The sequence below is a fragment of the Talpa occidentalis genome, unplaced genomic scaffold (genome assembly GCF_014898055.3).
Source record: "Talpa occidentalis isolate TD23 unplaced genomic scaffold, MPIMG_talOcc4v2.1 talOcc4.11, whole genome shotgun sequence".
NCBI classification, from domain to species: Eukaryota; Metazoa; Chordata; class Mammalia; order Eulipotyphla; family Talpidae; genus Talpa; species Talpa occidentalis.
Window position 1 is genome coordinate 28,502,082 of NW_023601104.1, and position 27,342 is coordinate 28,529,423.

General features: G+C 43.8%; 2 long non-coding RNA genes across 4 annotated transcripts in view; one reads left to right on the forward strand and one right to left on the reverse strand.

Moving 5' to 3' along the window:
* The window catches only part of LOC119238699 (uncharacterized), a 33,562-nt gene extending 28,411 nt beyond the window's left edge, over positions 1–5,151 (reverse strand). For both annotated transcript variants that reach the window (XR_008549100.1, XR_005123632.1), the window contains exon 1: positions 5,077–5,151. This is a non-coding gene — a long non-coding RNA (uncharacterized LOC119238699). The remainder of the gene's footprint in view (positions 1–5,076) is intronic.
* The window catches only part of LOC119238700 (uncharacterized), an 87,168-nt gene continuing 63,953 nt past the window's right edge, over positions 4,128–27,342 (forward strand). Inside the window, exons 1-6 of one of the 2 annotated variants that reach the window (XR_005123633.2) lie at positions 4,128–4,220; positions 8,696–8,821; positions 10,046–10,113; positions 12,537–12,600; positions 12,704–12,827; positions 18,245–18,295. This is a non-coding gene — a long non-coding RNA (uncharacterized LOC119238700). The remainder of the gene's footprint in view (positions 4,221–8,695; positions 8,822–10,045; positions 10,114–12,536; positions 12,601–12,703; positions 12,828–18,244; positions 18,296–27,342) is intronic. The other variant, XR_008549102.1, reaches the window with a different exon arrangement.

The following is a 27,342-nucleotide window of genomic DNA, read 5'->3' on the forward strand; positions in this document are numbered from 1 at the left end:
TACCCAATAATCACTCAATAATTAGATGCTACAATTATTCAGCCATAATGATGGTAGGGGAAAAAATCCAAACAGAGTATCTGATGATCACAAAAGCAAGGTGAACTCAATCTTGTGTAGGAACAAGGATGTGGCATCTGTGTTGCTGCCAAAAGTATGGAGGGGTGGATGCCAAACCTAGAGCAAAAGAGGGAGTGAGTAGCAGCTGACTGGCCTAGAAGAGGGTCAGGTGTCAGGACACCCTAATCTTGAGATGGAATGTTCTGTGATTGACCCAGATGAATGTCTCTAGCCTCTACCTCTTCTGTTCTTAGGGTTTTAATGGGGCACATTAAAACTCTCTCACTGACAGAGAAGACTAAGAGAACCCCAAATAAGGGCTGAAAGCCAATACTGGGGCGGGGGATAAAGGCAGGGGGGAGACTGACACCAGGAGCCAGAGCATGTCTGCTCTTTGTCCCTATCACCTGTCAGCTGACAATTCTGCACAGTCACCAGTGCTATGGAGCATGACCAGCCCAAAGTAAAGAACTTGTTATTGACCACCCTGGCCCTGGTGGCACCAGTATGTCTCAAGGATGGTGCATTTTTTTTTTTAAAGATTTATTTATTTATTTTTTATACAAGAGCTGGGGTACAGGCCAGAGGCACGGGAGGGTGAGAGGATTCACAAGAGACAGAGTGAGGAGCAGAGCAGGCAGATGACAGAAATACACTGCTGAGGGGAGCAGTGGGTGCAACAGGAGAGGTCTGCAGCACCATGTGCGATTCTCGCCAGCCGGAATCGAACCCGCACTGCCGAGGCTGCGGACAGCTTCATAGCAAGGCGCTCAACCCGCTGCACCACCGGGGAGGCCCCAAGGGTGGTGCATTTTTAATGGATTAAATGTCTTGATTAACAAAAATTATTCACAATCATTATAAAAAAAAGTAAATTAAATCAATGCAGAAAAAATATGATGGTTAAGTGAGATGGAGTTTTCAGGTTCAGTATATTATACAAATTCACACACATATATAAACATATATGGACATTTTCAAACATACAAAAGTAGTAGTAAAAATAGCATGATGAACCCCATGTACTCATGACCCACTTTGAACAACTGTAGTTTATGCATGAGAGTCACAATTAAAGCAACATGGTTTGTAACATCTTTTGAATAGATTAATGACCTTCAGTGACTACATAATATATATGTGTTAAGTCTCCTGATATCCAAGCACCTACAATCTATCTCATTCCCCAATTGACTCGAGCAACATCCTAAAGTAAAAACAAAACAAAACAAAACAAAACAAAACACAATTATCTTGTCCCAATCATATAGGAAGCCATACACGTGTCTGAAACATGGGAGGTGTTTCATAAGAGCTGACAGAATAACAGATAAGAGCTAATGCTTATTGAGCACTTACTACATGCTAGTCATTCTTCCAGCTGCTCTACATGTATTAACTCACTGAATTCTCATACAAAACCTGTCATTCCTTCATTTCTGTTTTATAAATGAGGAAACTGGACATAAAGCAGTTAATTCACTTGCCCAACTTCACAGTTACTACTTAGTAGCAGAGTCAAGATTTAGACCCAAGGTTCCTGGCTCCAGAGCTTCTCTTCTTAACCGGCACACCAAAGTGTTGCCGAATCCACCTAAAGCAAAGAGTCACACAGGTAAAATGGTCCTGCTGGGAAAGGTGAGGATGGAGAGGCAAGTGCCCTGGTGGTGAACATCGCTGCAGGACACGTCACTGTGCTTAGTGCTTCCCTGCCAGAGCTGTAGGCCTCATTGGGAGGCTGCATTAACATCCTTCCTGAATGAGGAATCATCCTGGTCTCTTCAGTGCCAGGTCTTGGGGGTATTCCATATTTTGAAAAAATGCCTTGTATGTAAGCATGCATAAAAAAGTCAGGAAAAATATCCACCAAATATTAAAAAGTGCTTGTCCTCAGCCACCTATGAGGGCCGAGGGCAGGGGGGCAGGGAGGGAGGGAGTAGTAGGGATTTTTCTTTTTGCTTGTATCAGTTTTCATTTTTCTGTAATGAATATGAATTATCTATGTCATAGAGAATAAAGAAAGGAAAGCAAGGGGAAGAGGAAAAAAGAAAGGAAGTTAAAAATAACAAAAATAACAACAAAAACCCGCCATGGTGCTCTACAGTGTCCCTCAGTCATATGGGCTGGGGTGGGGACGAGAGCAGTGAGTGGAAAGGTTGGGAGCATCCAGGCAATAGGAGATGAGCTGCCCAGGGACACCGGCACTGCCTCCGGTTAGACCCAGCCTGGCTGTGAAGGTCAGGGGATGTGGGGCTCCCACTGCGTCCTCATAGGACCCAGTGACAGAGGGCACAGCAAGGCAACTTGTGTAAAAATACACAGTGCCCAGCTCTGGTTTCTGGAGGGGCCTGGGGCCCTGGGAAGCAGCTGCATTCTGGCACCTTCAGGGCCACACTCATTTGGCAGGTCCTCCCAGGGCCCCGCCTGTATGTTCTCAAACACGTGTCTTTGGAATTAAAAATAACCCTCCTCTCAGCTTTGCTGGCTCCTCCTGCCCTAAGCATTTTCCTGCTGCCAGCCTGGACATTTTCAGCCTTTAACTACACTTTTACCCACTACATTCATCCTTGCACTACTAGCCACTCTCCATCATGATCCCCTGAGAAAATAAAAAAAGAACACACACACACAAAAAAAAAAGGAATTTGCATTGTCTACCAGTAGGAGTTGTTACAAAACCTCCCTGGAATAGCTCGCTGATGGCACCAAAATAGCAACAGGGATCTTAAGAGAAAGTGACAGATCCTTCAGGGACTACTAAGTGCCATATAAATGTAAGTTCCTCTGTAGCATGAGGTAGGATTTGAAGGGTGCCACGAGACCTAACTTGTCCCCTAATCTGTCTAAAGTTTAAAATTCCAACATTACATTATTCCCGTCACACTAGAAAGTTGTGCCTCCAAAGTGTTATGTTAAAACATTTAGGAAAGTTGGTGCTGGTGATCAGAAAGTCTTAGGTTGGTAGAAATGGTTGTAATTTAAAAATCTTAAAAATACAGGGCTCACTTCCATGCTGAGCCTTACTCCTGTGGCTAAGGATCCACAGGTAGGTGTCACTTTGCAGCTGAGAAGGTCTCAGAGACAGGGAGCCAGTTGTAGAGGTGCACAGTGATTGGAATCCATTGCTTCTCCCATTACTGCCATTCAGTGATCATTTAAATGTTTAACTCCCCCGGGACCCTGAGGGGAGAGCAGGGTGCTATAGGGACAGAAAGCCCAACTCTGGAGATGGGAGGGGGGTTGTGTGAGGGGAACTGTGGGCAGAGGGGCTTAGAGGCCAAAGACATACCTCACCCGTTCAGTTTTTCCTGAGGCCATGCTGTTTTACAGGCAGTGGGGGAAAGGTGCTAGAGCAGCAATCCTCCATTTGGGATGACAAAACAGATTCACCTGGAGTTCCAGCTGCAGTTGTTTAATGCTGCTGCCTAAGGCACTTTGTTGAGAAACATACCAGGAGAGATTATTGATGTCTGCCATTGGCACCAGACTGGGCAAGATCAGATGTGTTTCAAGTGTTTGCCTGACCTCCCAGGACTCACCCGGAACCCCACAATAATGGCTGGGAGTAGCCTGTAAAGTAGGGGATAGGGGGGAGGTGCAGACCACAGAGCCAGACTGCTCAGAGGATGCAGAAACTGACATAGTCAACTTTCCCACCTGGAAAATGAAGTCACCTCCTCATCCCGTGCCTCTGAGAAACCTGGGAAATGCTTTAGGAGTGAGGAGACACGGAACCAAGAGAACAACATGGACTTTGCTGCCAGGTCCCTCTTTGGTCACAGGTGTTTCCAGAGAAGGCTGGGACATACCAGATGGTTAAAGGGTGCTCTAACCGCTTATGCCACAGGAGTCCTTGGGGCCCGCAGGGGCTCCCCCTATGCTCTCAGGGCCCTAGGAGTTTCTACAGGTTAGTACAAGGCGAAAGAATTACAGGGATCCCCTGCTTTTTGAAAGTTTGAGCCACGCCACTTTGCTTTTACGATAGACCTTGGTTATCACCTGTTGTCGTACACGAAGCATTCTGAAGAGTTCCGCTTTCACGACAAAAGTCGCAAAGAGAAGCAGCTGCTTTGCGGCAGAGGTGCTTTACGGCAGCAGGTTCTGGGCTGCGCCTGAGCAGCGAGTGGCCGCTTGGCCTCCAGAGACCTCCTCGCCGAGGCGTAGGTATCAGGGCTGTCCCGCCCTCACCGCTTCAGTGTTTTGTAGGTTTGCTGTGTTGCTTGCTGTGGTGGGGTGGGCTGCCTTGGGGGTCCTGGAAACCTCCATTTTCCCACATAAATGAGTAACAGTTGCTTGTTCGCTTTACTCCATTTGCACCTAGAAAGCTTTCCGGGAGCAGAGGGGACCTGTGCTCTTAGGGGGAGAGGACAGCACCCGTGGTCTCCAAAACTTGAGGGCCCCATGAGAACACCAGGAGGCCGAGCAGCAGTGAAGGGGGTCCAGCTGTGGCCTCCCCTGCGAACTTATAACTTATTTCTCACCTCCTCTCAGCGGGCCTCCAGCCACTCTGTGGCCTCTCCAGCTCCCTAGATGTGCCCCCAATCTTACTCCTTGGCCTTCCACTCGCGCGTGGCCTGACCAATCGACCTCAGCTCCCTTTTTTATGATAAAAACCGGCCCAGACAGCTATCCTCGTTGTCTCTAAATACGTGTCCACGTTCATCTCTGTCCTGCTGCTGTGGAAGGCTTGTCTCGCTTTCCTGAGGAAGCCCTGCTCTCCACAGGTACCTTCCACACCTCAGGATTGTCCAGTCTTTCCAGCGACACTGTCTCATTACCTTGCCCCAGGGACCTTTGCAGCTGGCTTCCATCACCTCCCTTCCCTTCACTGCCAAACACAGCACATCCCTGGCTTGCTGTGACGATTGATTAATTGGTTGTTGCAAAAGCAATCTCCACCTTCCACTCCCACAGCCCTTACTCTGTCTTTGGCCCCAGCACAAAGGGTTCCTTATCACCAAATTCTGGGCTCTGGCCAACCCTGGAGTCTCTTCCCTCAGCCCACAGACTGCTCACCTGCCTTTTCCCCAGGTTCTCAGGGGACTTTGGTGCCCAGGTGTTTCCTAAATTCTGAACATGACTCACCTCAGAATCCACTCCTCCACACTAAGGGACCTCATGTTGTCACAATGCCTGTTTCCTGTGTCAAATGGTGATAGTGATACTTGTCTCACAGTGTTATTGTAAAGCCAAAATAGGACAGTAGATGTGAAGCACTTAGCATCGTGCAGGACAATGTTAAGTGCACAATAGATAATTGCTACTAATTATGTTACAGAGCTAATTCTAGGGCTTGGTTGGTGGTAGGTGGTGATGACATCTGGTGATGGGCAGGGTATGGCACATGCAGTTGTTGAAATGAGAAACTGTATTCCTAAATCCACAATGGTGGTATAAACCTGTGTTACCTCAAAAAAGAGAAATAAACAACCCTCTGGTTATGGTGAGCTCCCCAGAGGGATGTTATGGCAGGAACACAAAATTCCACTAGGGAGTGCTGTTCCATAGTGCTGTGCAAGAGGGGTGATTTGAAGGGTAGTGTTGGTTGGATTGTTCAGGAAATCCTGGAGGGTTTCAGAGCTGGAAAGAAACACTCTTACGTGACCAGAGAGGTCCTTAAGCAAGGACCACAACCAAATCCCCTGAGTCCAGCGCATTAGTCGCTACAAACAACTGCTGGCCCCTGGGATAACTAACCCTGGTCCTGGACACTCCCACCACTCCCTTTGGGTTCCTGTCCTGCCAACCCTATGTTGGCTCCTACCTTTCCTCGCCTGCCTTGAGGGTACCCCTTACCCATGTTGACTCCCAGCTTTCAACAGCCAGCATGGCTGTGAGGAGAAACTGGCTTTGTGTTTGGAGCAGTTTGGGGTAAAGGGCAGGTTAATGCAATATATTGCCTCATTGAGCCAAACTTAGACAGGAAGAGCAATCCAATGAAGTAGGAAGCTTGAACACTCCCTCCCCTCCAACTTGCTCCTCACCTCCCCCCAGGGCTCTTACTTTCTTGCTATGAAGACAGTATATCTCTCAACATCAAACTGGGTCTGATTTTCCTGGCATAGCTATAGGGCTTTCTAGAGTCTAACCTGAACCTTCCAGACCTCATCTACTCCCACTTCCTCCTCCTTGCCTGCTGCCCCAGTCACAGTGATTTCCTTGAGGATCCAGGAGCACACCAGACCCTTCTTTCTCTTCAGGAGAACAGGAAAACTTCCTCCAGATCTTGGGATGCCTCTTCCCTTCTCATCTTCACATTCAGATTTCACCTCCTTGAAGAGGTTTTCTCTAAACATCCTGTCTAAAACACTACCAACTCCAGCTGCTCTGGTTTATGTCCATAATTTTCAAAAGTGAAAAACATGTCTCTAACACAAAAGTAAAATAAACACATGTCAAAGATTTGTTAAATCATTAATGAAGGAACCAGTCAGATTACTTAATGCTGGTTCCAAGAACATTTGAGGAATTGCTTATGGCTATTAAAAAGAAAAACTAAGATTTCTAAGTTAGATACAAACATGGTTTCTGTCCTGAAGGATGCTAAAACCATGTTGGAGGTAATCTTTTCCATTGTCCAGAAATCTGCAAGTCAACATGTAACTTCCCAGTGCCTGGTTCTTATCAAATTGTAAATATGTGAATCAAACACAGGTACGTTTGTTGGGGCATTAAATAATCTTTTGGTGGTTCTGTTAAACAAAGCCCATATACAACTTCGAAGGGGCACATTATACTCTTTTGTCTAAGTCCTACATAAATTTTCTCAACCTAACTAGAATTAAAACTCCATTAAATTCTAAACTGTTAATCCTGATTGCTGTGTCCCCAGATTCTACTTCAGTTCCAGTTACCAAGGAGGTGTTTAATATTTGTTGAATAAAAATTAAGATATCATATAATCAAAGGTTTTCCTAATCATGGGGACATTTCTGGTCCTGGTTGTCCATACTGTGTGAGTTTCTAAGAAGGACCAATGCATTTTGTCTGGAAGAAGCAAGGAAGGCTTCTGGAGGAGTTGAAATGTGAGCCAGACACTCTGTCACATAAGGATGCCAGGTAGACTTGCTTTTGCTGTGGTTGCTAGATTTGGCACATTCCTGACTCCAACTCTGTGATGCTAGTGTCTCCCACCTCCAATCCCCAGAGGCATTGTAAGAAGTGTGTGCACATGTTGTGGGTGGGGTCAGATGGGGCCAGGATGTAGGCACTACCTGCACCTCCTTCACTTGTCTTTGCCTTAGCGGCAGTAAGTGGGCCTCACTCACCTGGAGTGGCCTAGCAAGTTTAATGAAAGGAGATTTTGCTGGTGGCATCTGTGCTCAAAGTGTGAGCTGTGGGGCCTCCCCTGGTGGCGCAGCAGTTGAGCGCTGGGCTGCGAGGCTGCCCGTAGTCTCTGCAGCACTGGTGGGACCCGCCAGTGAGGGTCCCACAAAAAAAAATGTAAGCTGTGCCCCCTCCTGCCACAGCTGCTTAATGAGGGTGGCCTGTGTGCTGCTGGGCCCCAGGGGGCAGGCCTGACAATGCCCAGCACTTCGTCCAACCCAGCAGCTCACCAGGCCATAGCTCCTTCCACAGCCTGAGCTGGAGACTTAGATGTGTGATTATGAAAGTGGGTTTTTTTCTTCCCTTTCTGATCCCAGTCAGAGAGATGATTTCACCGCAGATGGTTCCAAATTGGAACTCTCAAAATATTTACTCTGCTACTGCAGCAGTTGGATTGCACAGACCTGTCCTTAGCACATTAGTCAGACAGGTCCAGCCTGTGGAGAATGCAGGATATTCTCGGCCTCAAGCACACATTTTAGAACAAAAGGCAAGGAACGTGGAACATGGCTTTCCTTGCATGGTATATGGTATTTCTGTGTGGACAGGGAGGAGGGATATTTATTTGGCACCCCCAATCCTGAGAGGCCAAGTCGCAGATGCCTCCTCAGCTGCCCCCATCCTTTAAGGCTTCGACTCACCTTTCTTTGGGCTCCTTGAGCAGTAGGATTTACTACCAGTTTGGAAAGGGCCTTTTTCTCCCAGGCAGACAGACTCTCCAGGGATCAGTGCTCCCACAAAACTTTGAAAGGAGGAGAGATTGACCAAGAAGTTTCCCTGAGGCAGAGTTGGTAAAATGAAATATTTGTGGGCCAAATCTTACTTCCTGCTCTCTGATACAATGGTTCTTTCTTTCAAGTAAAATTACTGAAACTGAGTGAAGACAAAGGTTATTGTCTCTATCAATTCTGTTTGCTTTAGAGGAGGCAAATCTACTTTTCAGGAGGTTTTGAAAACCCTGTGTGACAGCAGCAATACAATACTTCCATTTATGAAAGCTGGCTGGCACTTTCCATTCTGTATGATTGTGCCCCTCACCAGGCCTACAGGGCACCGGCCCTTGTTCTGCAGGGATGGAGGCTGAGTCAGGGTCTTGTAGGTATTAGGTGGCATATCTGGGGATGTTGAAGGGCATTATGGTCATTACAGGTTAGTCTTTACATTTTTCTCCTGTATCCCTCCTCTGGAAATATCAAGCATCATTCCATTAATTTTGCAGAGAAGAAACTGAGTAACAAAGGCAATGTCTTTATTAGTTTCTTTGGAACAAAAAACAAATCTGAGTCTTCTTCACTGTCTTTCCTTTAAGATCAAAGGAAACATGGCTATTTGCTCTGCACCCTCCCACCCCCATCAGGGGGCTAGCTGGTCACTCCAGTGCTCACCAGAAAATCGTGGAGCTGAGTTTTCAGTAAAATCCCCAGGAAGTACCCAGGTAAGTTGGAGATTTGTGGGAAAGATTCTCTTCTGATCCTAAAAATCCCAAGGGTGTTGCAGTTGGGGCTGGGGGAGAGAGGGGAGGATCCATAACAGGTTTCTGGACCCCAATGGGGATCCTGGCTGAGCTTAGAGATGTGTTAGCTCATCCCACAGAGCTGGTGGGGGGATGCTTCTGGGAAGGAGGGAGCAGCAGGCTCCCATCTCTGCTCCAGACCCAAGACCAAGTTCTATGGATGCTAAATTTTCCCTGGAGAGTTCATCTGGGGAGCTACCTGTAGCCCAAAGCCCAGGACCTGGGTCTTTTGCGATGCCTACCCTTTCCACCCCTCAGTCTCTCACTGGGTGAAGCAGGGCATTCACAACTGAGCTTTCCTCTCAGAGAATGAGGATTCAGGTGCAGTGCTGTATATTTCCCTCACCATACTCTGCTTGGTAAGGACACTACAGCCCGTGAAAGGAAGCACAGACCCAGTACCCCAGTCTCTGTGGCCCCACTCTCTGGGCAGACGTTCTGAGCACACACTTCTCCTCCCATCTGGGCCCCCCTTAGCCCTCAGCTCTTGCAGCCTTAGTGGCTGACAGCAGAGTCTGTCTCAGAAGAAAAAAGCAAACCGACTGAGATAGAGGCTGGTCGACTCTTGGGGGCAGGGGTGTATGTGTTCTGAAAGCCAAGACTTAGAGTTCAGGACAAACAGGGCTAACTCATGAGGGCCTGGCCCTTGGCTTAACTCTCTGCTGTCACTGCCCCGAAATTCATAGTGTTTTTCTTTTTTCTTTTTTAAATCCCCTGTCCCTTTCTTCCTCCCTACAATAATTTTCCCTTCCAACTTGTGTGCTTTTTTTTTTTTTTAAGATTTTTCTTTTATTTATACAATAGCTGGGGTACAGGCCAGAGGCACGGGAGGGTAAGAGAACTCACTAAAGACAGAGTGGGGAGCAGAACAGGCAGACAGACTGAAGACACTGCTGAGGGGAGCAGTGGGTGTGATAGGAGAGGTCTGCCACACCATGTGGGAATCTCCCTGAATGGCCGGGAATCGAACCACGCTGCAGAGGCTGCGGACAGCTTCACAGCGCTGTGCTCAATCGGCTCAGCCACCAGGGAGGCCCCCAACTTGTGTTTTGCAAGTAAAGTCCAAAGGACAGTGGGGAATGTTGGTGAACAGAGGACATACTAGCAGTATATGACCATGTTCCTTGCTGTTTCTTATACATACAGCTTCAAAAATGCCCACAAACACAGACTTCCAGGGGGCCCTCCATGCTGGAGAATTCATTGAGTGCAAGGTAAGCATGTCATGTCTGTGAACTGAAAACCCTAACAGGCCATACTTTCCAATCAAATCAGAACTTGCTTCCAATGCAGAATGAAGGCCATAATGTTCTAGGCAGGAACATCCAAGGAACTCTGGTATATCCTTTCTTACTCATGTTACTTGCCTGTAATAGCCACTGGTACTGAAAATAAGCTGGTGATTCCGCACACAAATTAAATGCTCTATTTATTTTTAAAACTGGCATTGTACAAATAAAGACCAAAAGAATTGATGGTACCAGTTTAAATTTTTAAGTTTTCTATTCTTAGATTGTCAGTAAGTAGCAAATAAAAAACCCTAAGACAATCAAATGGTAGATACTGGAAGGAAAAACTTTATACTTCAGTTCCTTTAATGTTTTATCCCCTGCTTTTTGAACAAGGGATCCATGTTTTCATTTTACACAAAGCTTTGCAGTGTAGGTCACTGGCTCTGGAGGCCGTGCTACATCTGACTCTTTCCCAGAACCTAGGCATCTTTGTACAATTTTGCCATTTCCAGTTCCTGGAGTAACACTGGGGCCTTATGTTCCTGAGCCCCCTTTCTACAACCAGTTCCATCATTCTGTATCTAGCCCATAAGTCCTTCCTTTATTTAAGTGGGGCAGTCTGTTTCTGAATCCCATAAGCAAGAATCCCCAACTGTTCCTCCTCAGTTTTCAAATGAGAAGACCAGGCTCAGAGAGGTAATTTGTTCAGTGTCCCACAGGAAGTGAGTGGCAGGGTCAACATCTGAGTCACAATAATCCCAGGAGACATACCCCTTATCCTCTCCCACCCCTGTGGCACTATCACTCAACTCTTTTTCACTGTTGTCCACACATGATACCCACTGCTATTCCAGACTGGTTGCCTCTGAGCAAGCTCTACCTCCAGTGCCTTCAGATCACAGATCTTTACCCTGTCAGTTCCTAGTAGAAGAAGCAGAAAGGGAGGGACCAGAGGCCCCAGACCACTGCCCAGTGTGGGAAACTTGCCCAGCCACCATCCAGACTGGAAGGTCTGGCTAAACAGTCTCAAAATTGAATATTATAGCTCAGCCCTGTTTTTAGGACACCAAGGGCCCTACCTGCCCCACCCCAGGCTGGCCTTGTGTTCCCTGGGGCTCCAGTGGGAAGTCAGGCACCATGTGTCTGAGAACAGCCTGCCTGCCAGCTGCCTTGGAAAATACAAAGTGTGGTTACCACCTGTCCTCCAGGTCTGCCTGGCTGGCTGTGAATTCCTGGTCTCTCCAAGGAGACTGGTTCTGGCCTGACCGGTCTCACCTCATTCTTCCCTAAGGCTTGCAAGAGGAACCCTGATACAGTTTATCTATAACACTAGCAAAACCTGCATGTCTGCCTTCTCCCCCACTCCACATACAGCTCCTTTGTCTCCCTCTACTCTTCTAACTTTTACAGTCACAAATGCAGCTGGCTCAAGTCTGGCCCAGAGACAGTTTTATAGGTTCATTTCTCTACCAAGGAAAACTAATGATTCAGGAAATGTGAGCATAGAGGGTAAGGTGATATCAACATAAAGATTATTGCTTTTGTTGTTGTTAAATGCTATGTGTGTGTGTGTGTGTGTGTGTGTGTGTTCATTCAAGGAACTCTCTTTTGACTAAAGTCAAAATCCAGAGTTGGTGGAGCCAATGACAGTCTCCTTGGCAGACATTCTCCTCTGCTAAGGTGCAGAGACCCAGGCCTACCCAAGATCCCTTGGTTAACTCTAGCAGAACCAAGATGGAAGCCCATTTTGTGACCCATTCTGCAGCACCTATGCCCCCTAAGGGCCTCTCCAGGCTCCAGGTGCAGTGCATGGCCAGGCACCTCCCTGAGTGATGCTGCAGGAAACCGTAGGCAGTGCATTTGCGTTTCCCAGTGCTAGCAACTGCAGTTGAGATGTGTTCTGTATCATGTGCTCTGTCTGTGGGACCATCATAAGCACTCTATTTGGGGCAAGTTGAGAAAAACCATTTCATTTGGAGAACAAATACTTTAGATTAAGATCTAAATCATGACTTAATTCTTTCCCAGATGTCAGACAGCAATTAAAATTAGGCAATGTTTATAAAAATAAAGCCCAACCAACGATTCCAAGTCAGAACAGAGCCATGTCAATATGCTTGTTTGGGCTTTCCACGTCCCTGTGTCTTTGAGAAGAATCCTGGGATAAAAAAGATGAGCTCAGGCAGTAAGAACCTTACTAGTTTGCTCTTGCTCTATCCCCACCTCTCGAGCATAGCCTGGTCCAGAACAGGTGCTCAGTGAGTGTTTGTGGGATGAGTGAATGATTGACTTCCACTGTTTCTAAGCAAGATTAATAAGATATCCAGGTGGGGAAGAAAGGGTTCTGCACTGGCGCGGCACTTCTCCCTTAGCACTCTACTTATGGTACCTCATTTAATTCTTAGGAGAAGAGCATTCTGAGGTGGGGGAGACTTTATAGCTGGAGAATCTGAGGCTGTCTTACTGAAGGTATTAGAAATATTATAAATTAATTTATAAACTGTAATTTGTGACTTAATAATATCAGTAACTGGTGGAGCTAACTGACTCCAGGCTTTCTCCTTCCCTCAAGGACCCTGAGGCGGCAGTTGTTCATGGCATAAAACCCTCTTTATCATCAAAGCAACCGTCTACCTATCTTGCTGACTGTGCACTCTGAGGTGGCCTCTGCCCCACCCCGCACACCTCAGCTGCAGGTAAAACAGTAGTTATAGTATTGGAAAGTGGTGAGGATGAGAGCACATGTGTGTGTGTTTTGTGTATGTGTTTTGTATTTGTATATGTCAAGTATGGGCTCCAAAGGCAGATAAGAGTGAAATGTTGATTAGTTCACTAACTCACATATATACAGCCCACAAGTGCAAACAAAGCACTTAAAATTCAATAATTTTGAAAATAAAATCACACAATATTCATTTTTATATTCTCTGTGGCTAATACAATTCCTGGCACATAGTAGGTTCTTAACATACATTAGTTGTATGAATTTATTGGGCTTTTTACATGTAGCATGTTGATTGATATTAGGGCCCATAAGAAAGAATAACCCAACATTGACTATACAGCAAAATAATAATAATCCTGTTGCACTTTTGGCTTTCAAATTACACCCTGTACTTTGTCATATTTATCTTGACCGGAAGGGGTAGGCAGACATCAATCCTGTGTTAACAGCATAAAGGCTAAAGAAGAGAAGTTATGTGATCTGCTGAAGGATCTCAGAGCATGTGCATGTCAGAGACAGAGCTAAAAACACACACCTGTGCCCTTGGCCCTTTGCAGGACCCTACACACCTCTCTCCAGCCTCCCTCTCTCCACTCATATTTGATCAGGTCAAACCCCTGTGAGAGAAAAACTTTGAACAGACCAGAAAGGTCTCATTTTTGCATCATCGTGGCAACCACCACACCAATTCTCCCAGCACACCTCTAGAGAGAAATATGGAAGCCACTTTCAAAAAAAAGCACCAGAACTATAAGGAATTATGCTCAATAAAATAAGCCAGAAGGAAAAAGAAAAATATCGGATTGTTTCACTTATAGCAGGAATATAGGGGAACCAAATAAGACATCAATGTAAAAAAATAGTAACAGTACAAAACACAACAAAGCAAAAACAGACAATTATAAATCAGACACATCCTATAGGGGAGGAGGAGGGAGAGGGATTAGAAGGAGGGAGGGAGGAGCACAGGGGACTGAGGTGATGGTGCAGGGGTGCCTTGGAGAAGGAGATTCTATGGGGACTACACCTAAGGGGGTGGGGGGAAGCAAATATTGTTTAAAAATATATGCTATAAATATATATATGTGCTATATATGTGATGTAAAATAAAAAAAAATAATACTAAAAAACAGCACCAGAATGATGTCCTTCCAGGAGAAGGATTATAGACCCAAGGAAATGTCTTTATTGTCTTCTTCCTTTTTAACCAAGAAGCTGTTGAATAGGCACAGACTATCCTATAGTCTTAAACTATCTTTCAAAGGCATTCCTGGCAGAAGGTGTCCTGCTATTCAGGATTCTAGGTGGGGAGAGAACCTGCAGCTGTTAATCTGCTGCCCTGCTAGAATGTGAATTGGCAACTCCAGAGGTCAGGATAAGAATGGCTCTCTCTCAGTCTTATTCCCCAGACAGCTCATGTTACTGGGGATAATTTTGATAGTCTGGTGCCTGTGATGGACATTTCCAGCCTGCTTCCAGGTATATATGAGCCATCACGGAACTGGAGCGGTGCTTCAGCATTATATGCCTTTCTAAAACAGTCTTGCTCAAATTTTATGTGCAAAGCAGCTGGGAAGAGCAGGTTGGTTTAGTCATCCTCCCAGCGTAGGGGTGCAAATGTTTGCTATCAGTGAAACCCATCCACAGGTGTAAAAGGCCCCTGGCCATCACACCTCCCCAAGGAAGGAGAGGTTCCTAGCTGCATAATTCAGACTGGACTGACGTAATTTTGTCCCAAATTCTCTCTCTCCCCCCACTCTTGCCTTACTGCCCACCATAAAAAGCACAGGTTTCAGTCATTACAAGGTTTTTGTACAATGACCTCATTTTCCTGTAAGTCTTCCAAATCTGATGCATGTCAAAGAATTATGGGGCCAAAAATCATTCTAGCAAAGATGATGCTCTGTCAAAAAAGTGGGAATATCTGCCAAAGAAAAAAAGGAGGGAGGTGCAAAATGAAAATGTAGAGGTACTGATGGAGTAAATGGTGAAATTTATATCCCCCATGCCATATCCCCACCCCATACAGAGCCAGAAACCATCCCTCTCACTTATGTTTTGAGACTCTTTATGCATATTTCTGTCACAGCATTCATCCAAGGCCCCCTCCAGTACATGCCATTCGCATGTCCAGGACTCTAGTGAGCAGAACCTGGAGCTGGGGAGTGGGCAGCCTACCCAGACATGCCTACTGGCCCCAGTTTTATCTTGTACTGTCTAGCTGTTAGCCTACCCTAACCCTAACTCCCTGCTATCCTCCCTCACCCAAAGACTGTAACACTGAGCAAGGGAGTAAACAGTATGTTGTGTTCATCTTAGAAATCCAGAGGAGGTCACATAGTGCCTCTGCATAGACATCTGCTCCAAGCCTGCCTCTGTCACTACTATAACCAAGGGTTTTGCCTCTGTGTCCTCAGGTTTTGCTCTAAGAATCTACAGAGGCTGACTTAGAATCTATAGAATCTGCCTCGGCAAGATTGCAGCAGAAGGCAATCTTGAGCTGTCTTCTTGAGCTGAAGTGTTTCTCCCCAACATACAAATATTGATTTCCTGCTTCCCACACTGTCTAACTTTTCTCCACTAATATTGCTTAATTGCTTAATCTTAGTGCAGAAGGATGGAGGGTAAGATGTAAGAAGCCTTACATGTGGGAGGCCAAGAACATATATCCTGAGGCCACAGTCTTGCTTTAGACTTGACCACACCTCCTTTCATCTGGACTGCACCAGGATCTATAAGAATAAATGAGTTAAGGTGGTATAAAAAGGGAAAACCCATACATATGATTTTAGAAGGAAGTGCTGACTTCATGCTAAATACTTAAATGCATGTATAATTCAGTGTTTAATTGCATGACTGGACTCAAGATAGAAAGCTTTCTTTGCAGTCTTTGCTTAGACTATGCAATATTTAAGGAGTCCTCATTCTAGCCTAGGCCCTAAAGCAGACAATTTGAATGCCTTTTCTTATCTTTCCTCCTTACAATTGAAGCTCAGAATGATTCCATCTTGCCCAAAAGCACATGGCCAGTAGGGGAGCCAGAAGTCAACTCAAGTCTCCTGGGCCTAGAGCCTAGCTAGGTTCCTTCTGTTTCATGACTCTCCTCCCACCTCCACCCCCAGTGTACCCAGGAGATAGGACACAGGCCTGTAGGGGGCAGAAGGCCACCTCAACACTGAACTGTGATGAGAGGGCTCCCTCTCACCCAACTTGATTATCAGTGACTCAAAGTAGAGAGCAAGAGACCTACATGCCTGCTGGGAAAGACATACCCACAGTGAGGATCTCAGTACCAAGCTAGTTCTCTAGGCTAAAGGATAGGAAAGAGCAGATTGAACTGAAGGGAGAGGGAGGCAGAATGTGTGTGTGTGTGTGTGTGTGTGTGTGTATGTATGAGAGAGAGAGAGAGAGAGAGAGAGAAAGGGAGGAGGAGAGAGTGAAGGGAGGTTAAGAGCCAGGAACCTTGTTCCCAGGCCCTCCATGGGAGCACCCATACCTGGGGGACCCCTGGTGTGCCAATCAAGGGATCCTACCTTGGAGTTGGTCCCCTACCCTCCCTCAATCTAGGCCCTGGCTGACCAGGGGCCCATAAGTACCTCCTTCCTATCTAGGATCTGCCCATGTCTCCTGTCCCCTCTCCTCCAAGATAAATGGTTGCTTCCTAGGGCCACAAAAAAAACTCTCATTTCTTGTCACTTGGAGATGTCCAGTTTCCTATCTGCTGTCCATGGGACCCTGCCCTTTCAAGACACTGATTGCTACCATCACCTTCTAGTTGTCTGAAGTGATATGTTTATTTTATTCCATCAAGGTCTTTATATTTTATTTACTGATGCTATTCTTTAAAGCTCTTCAGAATCTTAAAAGATCTTTTGCTGAGACTCATAGTATAGTTAGGAAACAGGTTTTATTTTTTTATTATTCTTTAGACTCAAGTCTAAAGGGGGCATCTTGTTCCCAGAGGAGGGAACTGAATCCAGAGGAGTAGGTGGCTCTCCAAGGGCCTCATAGTGTATTCATAGCAGCTTAGGGCCTACAGTGGGAATTCATCAGGGAAAATTTCTCTAAAATAAGACAAAATTTCCATGAAATACTTAGCAGCTCTATTCCTGTCCCCGACTTCTTTGTGGGGTCAGGCATCATGAGGCAATTGGAAGCATTCACCCTTGGCAGTGACAGAAGTGTGTTCAGTTCCTATGAACTCCACCTCTCTATTGACAATAGGCAGGCCCACCACCAACACTCCCTGAACCCAGAGAGGTGCATGAATGAAAGCCCCCATACATGTGCTCAGCAGAGTTACATATATAACAAACTGTTAAATATATGATTTCTACCCTTCAACCATGACAAGTACACCACCATAATGGTTGTATATTTATATAGCTGGTTGGAAGGCCAGCTATGAATTTGAATCTCAGACCCTTTAGAGTTCTGCTCTGATATGATGGACTGAGAAGACCTGGCCTACAGCCCTCTCCCCTATCTGTACCTGACCCTCCCTCCTTGGGTTAGTGTCTGCATCATGAGAGGCCTCACACTAACCCCCACACCCCTGCCAACAGCACATACTTGGTCACCCCCAAGACCTCAGGGCACCTAACTCAAAACCCCAACGTGCCCTCAGGAGTATGGTTCCAAGAAAAAGGCCTATATGGACCTTGAAAGAAGACTTGGGGTCACCTGGGAAGGGAATTTCAGTGCTCCAGATACCTGGAGCCTCATTTCATCTGGGGCTTGTAGGCTATCACTGGGCACACCCCTTTGCCCCAGGGACTCTTTACCTCTTGGTAAATGATGTAGCCAGAGGAGAGCCAGAAAAAGGCTTCTATAGCGTGGGGCCATGGCAAGGCCCTCACTTGCACAGAAGAAGGGGGACCAGTCATGTGACTTTAGGTGCCCATTAATTTCCCTGTGCGTGAAAATAGAAATAACATCTCCTATCTTGTATTGTTGCTTTGGGAATCAAATGAGAAACTTTATATTAAAAATCTGGCAGGGTGTCGGTGCAGTAAATGTTTTCTTCTTTGCCTCTGGTCATCTCAGGTCTTCCCTAGTTTTCTTTCCTTTTCACCATCACCCATCTTCCCACACCCGTTGCATTCCAGTCTCTTCTTTCTCCCTAAAGCCCATGTGGGACTCAGTTTGGAACATCTGGCCTCAGTAGCCCTCTTCTCCCATGTTTGGCTGCAGGAGACTGTGATATGCCACTTTGAGCTTTTTTTCCATTTAGAAAGTATTCTTGGATTTTTCTGATTTTAAGCAAAGGAAGATATTGCGGTCTACAGACTCGGGTAGAAACTTCATATTGCTCTTTTGCTTGCTAATGAGAAGTTTCAAAAAATCCCTTTGGGTCCTGACCAAAACCTCTTGGCTTTTCCTTGGCAGGAATCGATTTCCTGAGATGTCAAAATATGCCACTGAGCAGAACTCACAGAGGTTTGTATTTCGTTCTTGCTGGTTTTGAAACAGATGAAAGATGCTTCCTTATGTTGCACTCAGCAGAAATGCTCAGGCCTATGTAACTTACTCTCAGCCTACTTGGTACTGACGGCCTGTAGAGGAATTCAAGGCACTGTCACATTCAGATCTCTTTTCAAAACTCTCCTCTAAAACTCACTTTCAGGAAAAGAATTAGTTCCTCACCTTTGCTTCTTGTAACTTAAGCCTGTCTTCATGAATGTTCACCCTTAATTCCTATAAACCACAGCTGTGCCAGGTCAGGCCCTGCACCAACCTGTCTCTCACACTGCCACTGAGAGTCTTTGATGTGGCGGTCTCTTAGAGAAATACACTTGTATTAGTGTTAATGAAACTTTTCAGATCTTGCTCTCCCCACTGCATCAGGTTATTGAGGAATAAAGTTTAGCCCCCAACTCCTCAAACTTGTCAACTTTTAAGTTTCACATTGTTTAGGATCAGGGTAAGACATCCAGGATTTCTTTCTGGGAGGAGTTATCAGAAAATTACTGAAACACTTAAGTTGCGTTCTTTACACAGTTTTTCCATGAGTTAAGGCACGTTTTCCTTCTAATTTTACCTAACTCTATTTTCCCATCTCAAAACGTACTGGCCTTTGAGATATGTGTGATAACATATAAGTAATTTGCCTTCATTTGGCAAATTGGTATGGAGTACCTACTCAATGAATAGCAGGCATCCTCTGGGAATGTAGAAACTTGATTCTGTTCTGCAATACTATGTATGAATTTGAGAGTTGAAGCCTCTGAGAGAGAATTCTGAAAAGGATACCCTTGTCACTTGTAAGTTCAGTTCTAAGTCTTAGAAATTGTGGCTTATTCAAAGCTGCTATGGCCTCTTCCCACTTCCCCTGCCCTGCAGTGCTGCCTTACCTAGGTCCTGCCCAGGTGCCTGCCTCCCCTACTGCTGTGAGCTCCATGTTCCTGACCTGTGTCTTCTCTCTCCCATCTGTTCTCCTCTAACAGTCCCAATAGGAAGCACATAGCACCTACTTTCACCCATCACAGTCTACCTTCAAATGGAACTACACCACTTTTTTATGTAGTATGAGAACTTTACAATGGAATGGTTTCATTATTTTCTACTCCTGACCTTTATACTATTAACATACATTTATTCTACATATTTTACATAAATGCTGCATTGTTAATTTTGCTCACACAGTCATATATCTTTTAAAGAATCTGAATATTTAAATAATTATCACTTACAATATTGTTCATTCCTCTGATTATATCCGTATTTCCATTTGCTTCATTTTTTTTTTCATTCTAAAGAATTTCTTTCAGTATTGTTTATATGGTGGTTCTGTTGGGAATGGATTCTTTCAGTGTTTGTATGTCTGAAAGGTTTTTATTTCACCTTTGGTTTTAAAAAGTAATCTTCCTCGCGTACAGAATTCTGGGGATTTCTTAACTTCAGTTTTTTAAAGATATTGTACCATCTTTTCTTGCATTGTTCCCAAAGAAAAATGTCGTTCCCTGCTCCTGAGCTTCTTATGTTTGGTTCTCTGTGTATAACTTATCTTCTGTCTCTGGCTGTTTTTAAAAGTTTCTCTTGGGCCTCCCCGGTGGCGCAGTGGTTGAGCGCTGGGTTGCGAAGCTGCCTGCAGCCTCTGCAGCACCGGTTCCATCCCAGGCTGCCTGGCGAGGGTCCCACAGGGTGCGCAGACCTTTCCTGCCACACCCGCTGCTCCCCTCAGCAGTGTACTTAGGTCCTTCTGACTGTTCTGCTCCCTGCTCTGACTCTGGTGAATTCTCTCACCCTCCCACGCTTCTGACTGTACCCAATGCTTGTATAAATAAATAAATAAATCTTAAAAAAAAAAAATAAAAGTTTCTCTTTATCACTGGGTTTTACTTTATTTTAAAAAAGATTTATTTATTTATGCGTACAAGAACTTGAGTACAGGCTGGAGATATGGGGGTGGTGGTGAGAATATTCACCAGAGACAGAGTGGGAAACAGAACAGGTGGAATGACTGAAATACACTGCTGAGGGAGCAGCGGGCAAGACAGGAGAGGTCTGCTGTGGTATGTGGGAAGGCTCCCTGGCTCGGGATGGAACTCATGCTGCAGCTGCAGTGGCTCTGAGATAGCTTTATAGTGCTGAGACTTAACCCCTTGTGCCACTAGGAAGGCCTCTCTTTATCATTGTTTTTGAGTAATCTTGTTACGGTGTGTCTTACTGTAGCTTTCTGCATGTTTCTTTTGCTCAGAATTTGTTGTACTTCTTGGTTATGTGGGTTTATGTTTTTATCAGATTTGGAACATTTTGGCCATTATTTCTTCAAAGAACTTTTTCTGTTTCCCAGCTCCCTCCCCTTTCCCTTTAGAGAGCTTGTGCTTTGTTAATTTTTCCCCATTCTTTTTTCTCTCTAAAATCTATTGAATAGTTGGGGATCATTTCTACTGCTGTGTCTTCAAGCTCACTAGTCTTTCTTCTGCAGTGTCTTATCTTCCATCTAATCTCAGACATTGTAGTTTTCATCTCTTGAAGATTGATTTGAATCTTTCTATATCTTTCATGTTACTACCTAACATGTTCAGTCTTTCTTTTAGCTTCTTGAATATCTCTAATACTGTTATAATAATTGTTTTAATGTCCTTCTCTGCTGACTCTAACATCTATGTCAGCATGGAGCAGTCTATGTCAACTGATCATTTATCTCCTCTATGTGGGTCTTATTTTTCTACTTTGCATGTCTGATTATTTTTTATTTGTCGCCAGACATTGTTGCATACTGGATATTTTTGTATTCCTATAAATATTCTTGAGCTTTGTTCTGGAATGTGGTTAACTTATTTGGGAACAGCTGATGCTTTTGGATCTTGCTTTTATGATTTGTAGGTGGGTTTGGAGCAGGACTCCCACTTTGAGTTAATTATTCCCCACTACTGAGGAAAAACCTTCCTATGTATTCTACCCATTACCCTGTGAATTATGAGTTTTTAAATCTGGCTTGTGGAAATGGGCACTATTTTCAGCTCTCTATGACCTCTGAGGATTGTTCCTTTTAATCCTTTAGGGTGGTTCTTTTCCTGCCTCGGGCAGTTTATTCATATGGGTATGCTGTTCAGTACTCAGCTGTCTGCTTTACAGATCCTTGAGATTTTCTCTACGTGCAGCTTTCTCCTCTTTGATACTCTGTGAATTCTAGCCAGTTGACCTCCCCAAATTCTCAGCTTTATCTCCACAGCTCAGGGAACAGCACCCCCACCACACACACACACAAACACATGGCTCCACTCAGGTTCTCCTTCTCCTGTCTCCGTGCAGTAAGTCAGGGGGAGCTATAGGACTATAGGACTTGACTCATTTGTTTTACAGCTCTCAGAGATCACTGACCTTCATTCCCTGTTTGCCAAATATTAAAAATTATTACTTCATATATTTATCCAGCTTACTATTTCAGGTTGGCAGGTAAAATTACTATTTGATACTCCATCTTGATTGGACTGGAAGTATATGTAAACCTAGTTTATGTGAAGATATTCATGACATCAAATGTTTCCTCCATTGTTGTGTTTGCAAGGATAGTACTTTTTAAGTACTTTATTTTGAAATACAGAAGAATTACATATATAGTACAGAGAGTTTTAGTATACCCTTCACTCAGGTTCCCTTAATGTTAGTATTTTTGTTTGTATTTTTTGTGGTACACAAGTAGTGATTGCTAATGGTTAAATGTAGATATATGTATAAATAGAAATAAAGAACATTTTTAAAAATATGTTACATTTTTATATATGAGATTGTAAATAACAATGATTACATATTGTAAATATTTTTTTCATGGGAATATATAGGGGTAATGTGTGTGTGTGTGTGTGTGTGTGTGTGTGTGTGTGTGTGTGTGTATAAAGAAAGTAAATTTTTTTTCCATATTCCCACCACAGCAAATGCAGTAGGGAACTTTCACTGTCTTCCCCTTTGGGAAGTGTCGGAAGGAACAAAAACTTCTGTTTTCTTCTCAACACTTACCCACTCTTCTCAAGCATATAAAAGTAACTATTCTGGTGAAGGCCAACATTGTGCCATATTTTGCTAGTGGAAATGGTTAAAATATTAAAGATCAGTTCTTGTGGGCAGACTCATGTGACTTCTCCTTGGCTTCCTATTTCTATGTGGTAAATCTACCTAGCACAAGGACCAGCACCTACTTCTGTTTTTCTCTCCCTTCCATAGTAGTTAAGTAAATGAAACAGGCCAGTAGTCCATGAAGCTACTGGGGAATTGGTCTCCGAGTCAGTTCTGTGGGTCCAGTTAAATTCAAACCAGTTAAATTCTTAAATCTCTATCCAGGGGTGGAAACAGAGGAGGGGAAACAGAGGAGGTTCTACTTTGGCTTCAATTACTGTTCTCTTGGCCAACAGATAAGAGAGTGCCCTTTGTTGGAAGTTATTGGTATTTTTCTCATTAGAATAAAGCTATTATTTTTATACCCATTTGCCTGGTGATTTTCTGGTGACCAGAATCCCTAAGGAAAAAAGGGCAAGTAATAAGATAGGTATTCCCAACTTCACACCTAAGCCCCCATACACTTTGTCATCATTTTTAATAATAATGTAGAATTACTTGGTACAGTTATACCCATGATACATTTGTTCAGTTCTCTATTGCTATACATTTAACTTGTTTTCAAATTCTCACCAATATAAATAATAATCATTTTTATATTGTGCTTTTATAGTTGTTTATTTTCTTATTCCTGTCATTTTGATAAATTTCTGCCAACTAAATAATGGTGTCTACATCTAATCTTGAAATCTCACAGATAGATTTCCCTTATGCCTAGATAAATAACCCAAAGATTCTACTCTATTTTTGCAGAAGAATATTTAAAATATCAAAACAGCAAAAAACAGACAATTAAAATCTGTCTTATTCTATTATATAAAATATACAATGTTAAATAAGAATTTAAGGCAGATTTTTAAAAATACAAATTTCCTTAATTCACTGTAGCAATTTTCATGTTAATCTTTGATTCTTCTCCCTTACTGCAATATATATATAGATTGTTCCTCAAACCCAAAGAGAAATGAAGCTTCTGATTTAAGCTTTGTTTGTTTGTTTTGGTTATTTATGTTCATTTATTAAATGTTCCTAGAGATGTTCTTATTTTTAAGGTGTGAAACTGAGGATTTTAGAAAAGGTTGACAAGTAAACTTCTTTCATATGGTGTTCTTTTTGCTTTTAATTTTCTGTAATGGATTTGCCTTCCTAACTATCTCCTTAGGGCTTATCTGAGATGGCCTACATTTGCCCTTTCAAACTCTAAAACTCGCCTTTCCTCTCCTTGAAGCAGGCATAAAGAGAATGGCAGCCAGGCCCACGTCCCAGGGTCTAGCACCTGACACTAAGCAGAGACTTGTAAACATTTATGCAGATTTTTATAGTGAACACTGCCCTCAGCAACAGACTGAGCCCTGGGGATTATGCTCTCCAGCAAGACTATTCTCTATTGACTAGATCCTGAGCCTTATCCTTGTTTTGTTCAAATGAGGAGCTCAATCTTAAGTTCTGAGGCTACATTGCAAACACAGTGTGAAATGTCTTCCAAAGTGTTTTTTGTTTGAACGAGCATTATAGGGCACTATTTCAGGTAAGGGCTCTTACAGGAAACAACCCCCAGTTGACTAAGTAGCAGACTTTGGAAATAGTGGGTTCCCATGAAGGGTGCTCTTTCTTCAGAGCTGAATTGTTCAAAGAAGCTGAGTAACAAGGGGGTCATTCCATCCTGTCCATCCCTTGAGTCAAGAATCACTGCCAGCCTGGCCTGTGTGTACACCAAGGGGCAGAACCCCAGAGATCATTTCCCCGCCAGAGCCAGGAGTTCAAAGTTAACACCAGGGCAAAATGGGAAAGGTCACAGAACAGTTAGTAATGCATACAGCAGGTAAAGAAAAGAGGGCATATAAGCAAAGGCCCAAGGCACTAGAGGCCCTCCATAAAGCAATTGTTATTGCTAAGATATAAGAAATATATCGTACGCTAACTAACCTCTGCCTCCTCTACTGTCTTCTTTTCTGCCCTCTTTTTTTTTTAAAGATAGTTTATACAAGAACTGGGGTATATACCAACAATTATGTTTTACTTATTGACCTAAAAGAGGTATATATTTTCTAAATTATGTTTTATGTGTAATTCTGTTTTCACTACTAGTTACTGTGTTAATTTGTGCTGTAGTATTTCCTAGAAGAGAATGGAAAAATGACTTAACTTTTAAAAACTACAGCAGTTGGACAGATCATTTTTATTTGAAATTTTAAGCACCGAAAGTTCTAAATAAACAGATAACATTCAAAAATAAAAAAAAAAAAACTGGGGTACAGTCAGAGGTGCGGGAGGGTGAGAGAATTCACCAGAAATCGAGCAGGGAGTAGAACAGGCAGACGGACCAAAGACACTGCTGAGGGGAGCAGCAGGCGAGGCAGGAGAGGTCTGCTATGCCATGTGGGTTTCTCCCTGGCCAGCCGGGAATAGAACCCATGCTGCAGAGGCTGCAGACAGCTTTACAGCTCAGTGCCCAACCCGCTGTGCCACCGGGGAGGCCCTTTTCTGCCTTAAGTGCTCTTTCTTGCTCTAGACTTCCTCCCTGTGTGATCCCTTTGACTTGCCTGATATTGAATCCATCTCAGGCCTGTTCCTCAGCTTGTAACCTCCACTGCCCTGGACTCACTCTCCCCAGAATCATGGTCCTCTGGCTCTCCTCCATTACCCAAATGACACCAGGGAATGTTGGCTCTGTCCCCAACATGCTTCTCAGACTGGCTCTTCTGTTCATCCCACTGCCCTTCCTTTGGTGCAGATTCATCCTGTCTGCCTGGATAATTACAGTCTTCTCCAGCTTAGCCTCCCTGACACCAGTCACTCTCATCTCTAAATCAGATATCACAGGGCTACCAGGATTTGTATAAAATCCCAGGTCTGACAATACCCACTCTAGCTTCCAAATCTGCCATGGCTAAAGTCCAAGTCTTTAGCAGGCAGTCATAATATGCTCCCCAGTGCAGGGCTCCCTATCACATGAGTATACTGCATTAAAGTTTTCCACATTGGTTACCGATTGCTCAATATTCTCATCTGAGGTTTTTTGTTTTTTTAAATCGGTCCCCATAACATTTCAATGTTCTCAATTCTGAGGATTATTTTTCTTTATAATTCCTTATTCATATTCTTTATTACGGATTTTCAAATCTATCTTACATTCTTTACTCTTCCATTTAAAATATAATTAGTATTTATTCCATGATTTTTCAAAGCTCCTACACATAGTTTGGCTCTTTTTATACTTCTTAAAACTTTCAAATTCAACAGGAAACAAGTGAGAGTTCGGAATGCATAAAATTCCTTAAGTAAATATACAGTCAGAAATACCTGCATTTCACATGAACACGTTTATGTACTGTTCAAAAAACATTACATAGAATGGGAATTCTAGGTTTAAATTAAAGAAAGTTGACTCTATAAATGATCAGAAATATAGCTCCATACTTGCCTGTCACCTCTCAGTGTCAACATTTATAAATTAACTGACATACTTTTTACATGATCACTGGCATGTTTACATGATCACTTGCCAAACATGATGTTTAGCAGGAGGGATCAAGTAAAAAATGTGTCCATATGAACTCTAGAAAAAAGGACACAGTATTTCATGTAGCTGTTTCCCAGCATGGAGCCCACTGTGTTGTAGTGTAAGTGTATCCTACTACCCAAGTATGGTTGGGCAGTAGGGGGCACTCCATAGATGTTGTGGGTCCATGGATGTGGCAGTGCTGGTGTATTTTCATAGCCAAGCATTCTGTCTCTAAGAGTGGTATCAGAGTACTGCTCTTTAAAAAGAACACCTGTTCTTCCTGATGTAACTCCCAGTTTATATAACTATATATAAAGGAAGACACAGATGTCTTTCCCCAAACATCTGTGTCTTCCTTTATATATAGTTCAGTATTCCAAACTTTTATGTTGTAAGCAATTACATTCCCCAGTCTGTACGGGTACTTGCCACAGAAAATCTCGCAATGTGATTTAATGCTACTTTTCCTTGATCCTAAAACTAACTCTTTTCCCATCCTCAAGGAAACTCCTCTAGAACCAATATCTTGAGATTACTGATCAATTCTACCAGGTCTACTTTTCTTGAACTATATCTGTACCAATCTAGTCTGAAAAGGTGACATGAACTTCCTAAGCTGAACACTATTCCTGGTGCCTGGCACAGCACCTGCCCACTGTAGGCACTCAATGCCTGCTTATTGAGTAACTGACTGGTCACCAAGTACATACCCCCATGACACAATGGAGACCGTTTCATGTGTGAATACCAATGCCTTTGGACGTTTTCTCATGACCATGGCTGGGTTAATATGACTCAGGCTTAGTCAGTGACCAGATTCTAAGCCCCGGAGACTGGGAGGCAGATATGCAGTCTTTCTGCCATAACCACTAGACCACAATTTGCCTTTGCAACAATAGACTCTCTGACCCTCATCCTCTCTCCTCATCTCTCTGTCCCCTTGGGGAAAGAGAAGATGCTATCATCTACTATGCAGTTAGGTTTAGCAATTTAATGTTGGGTCATATGCAGGGAACCATAAATTGTAAACAAACACCAAGGCTGCTGTTGTTATTCAAAGTTTTTACAGGGACCTCTCTAGACACGAGCTGGCTCCATGCAGGCACACTTCCCCGACAGATCTTGCCACAGATCATCCCACTGAGAGTCAGCATGCTGAAGTTTCTAATTGGTGGAGTTGTCTAGTCATTAGATTGCTATCCATCTGAATGGTAGTTTTCCATCATGAGTTGTCTAATGTAACTTGTTCAGATCAGGCCTAGTAGCGTCACCGGTATCCATCTCCTCTGCTCAGTACTCTGCTTCTCTGTAGTCACAGCTCCCTCATGCATGTCATCATTGCTGGTTGAGTCCTGCTGGACAAAAGATGAAGTTAGGCTATAGAATCAAATGCCATTTCACAACTTCATATAGTAACATG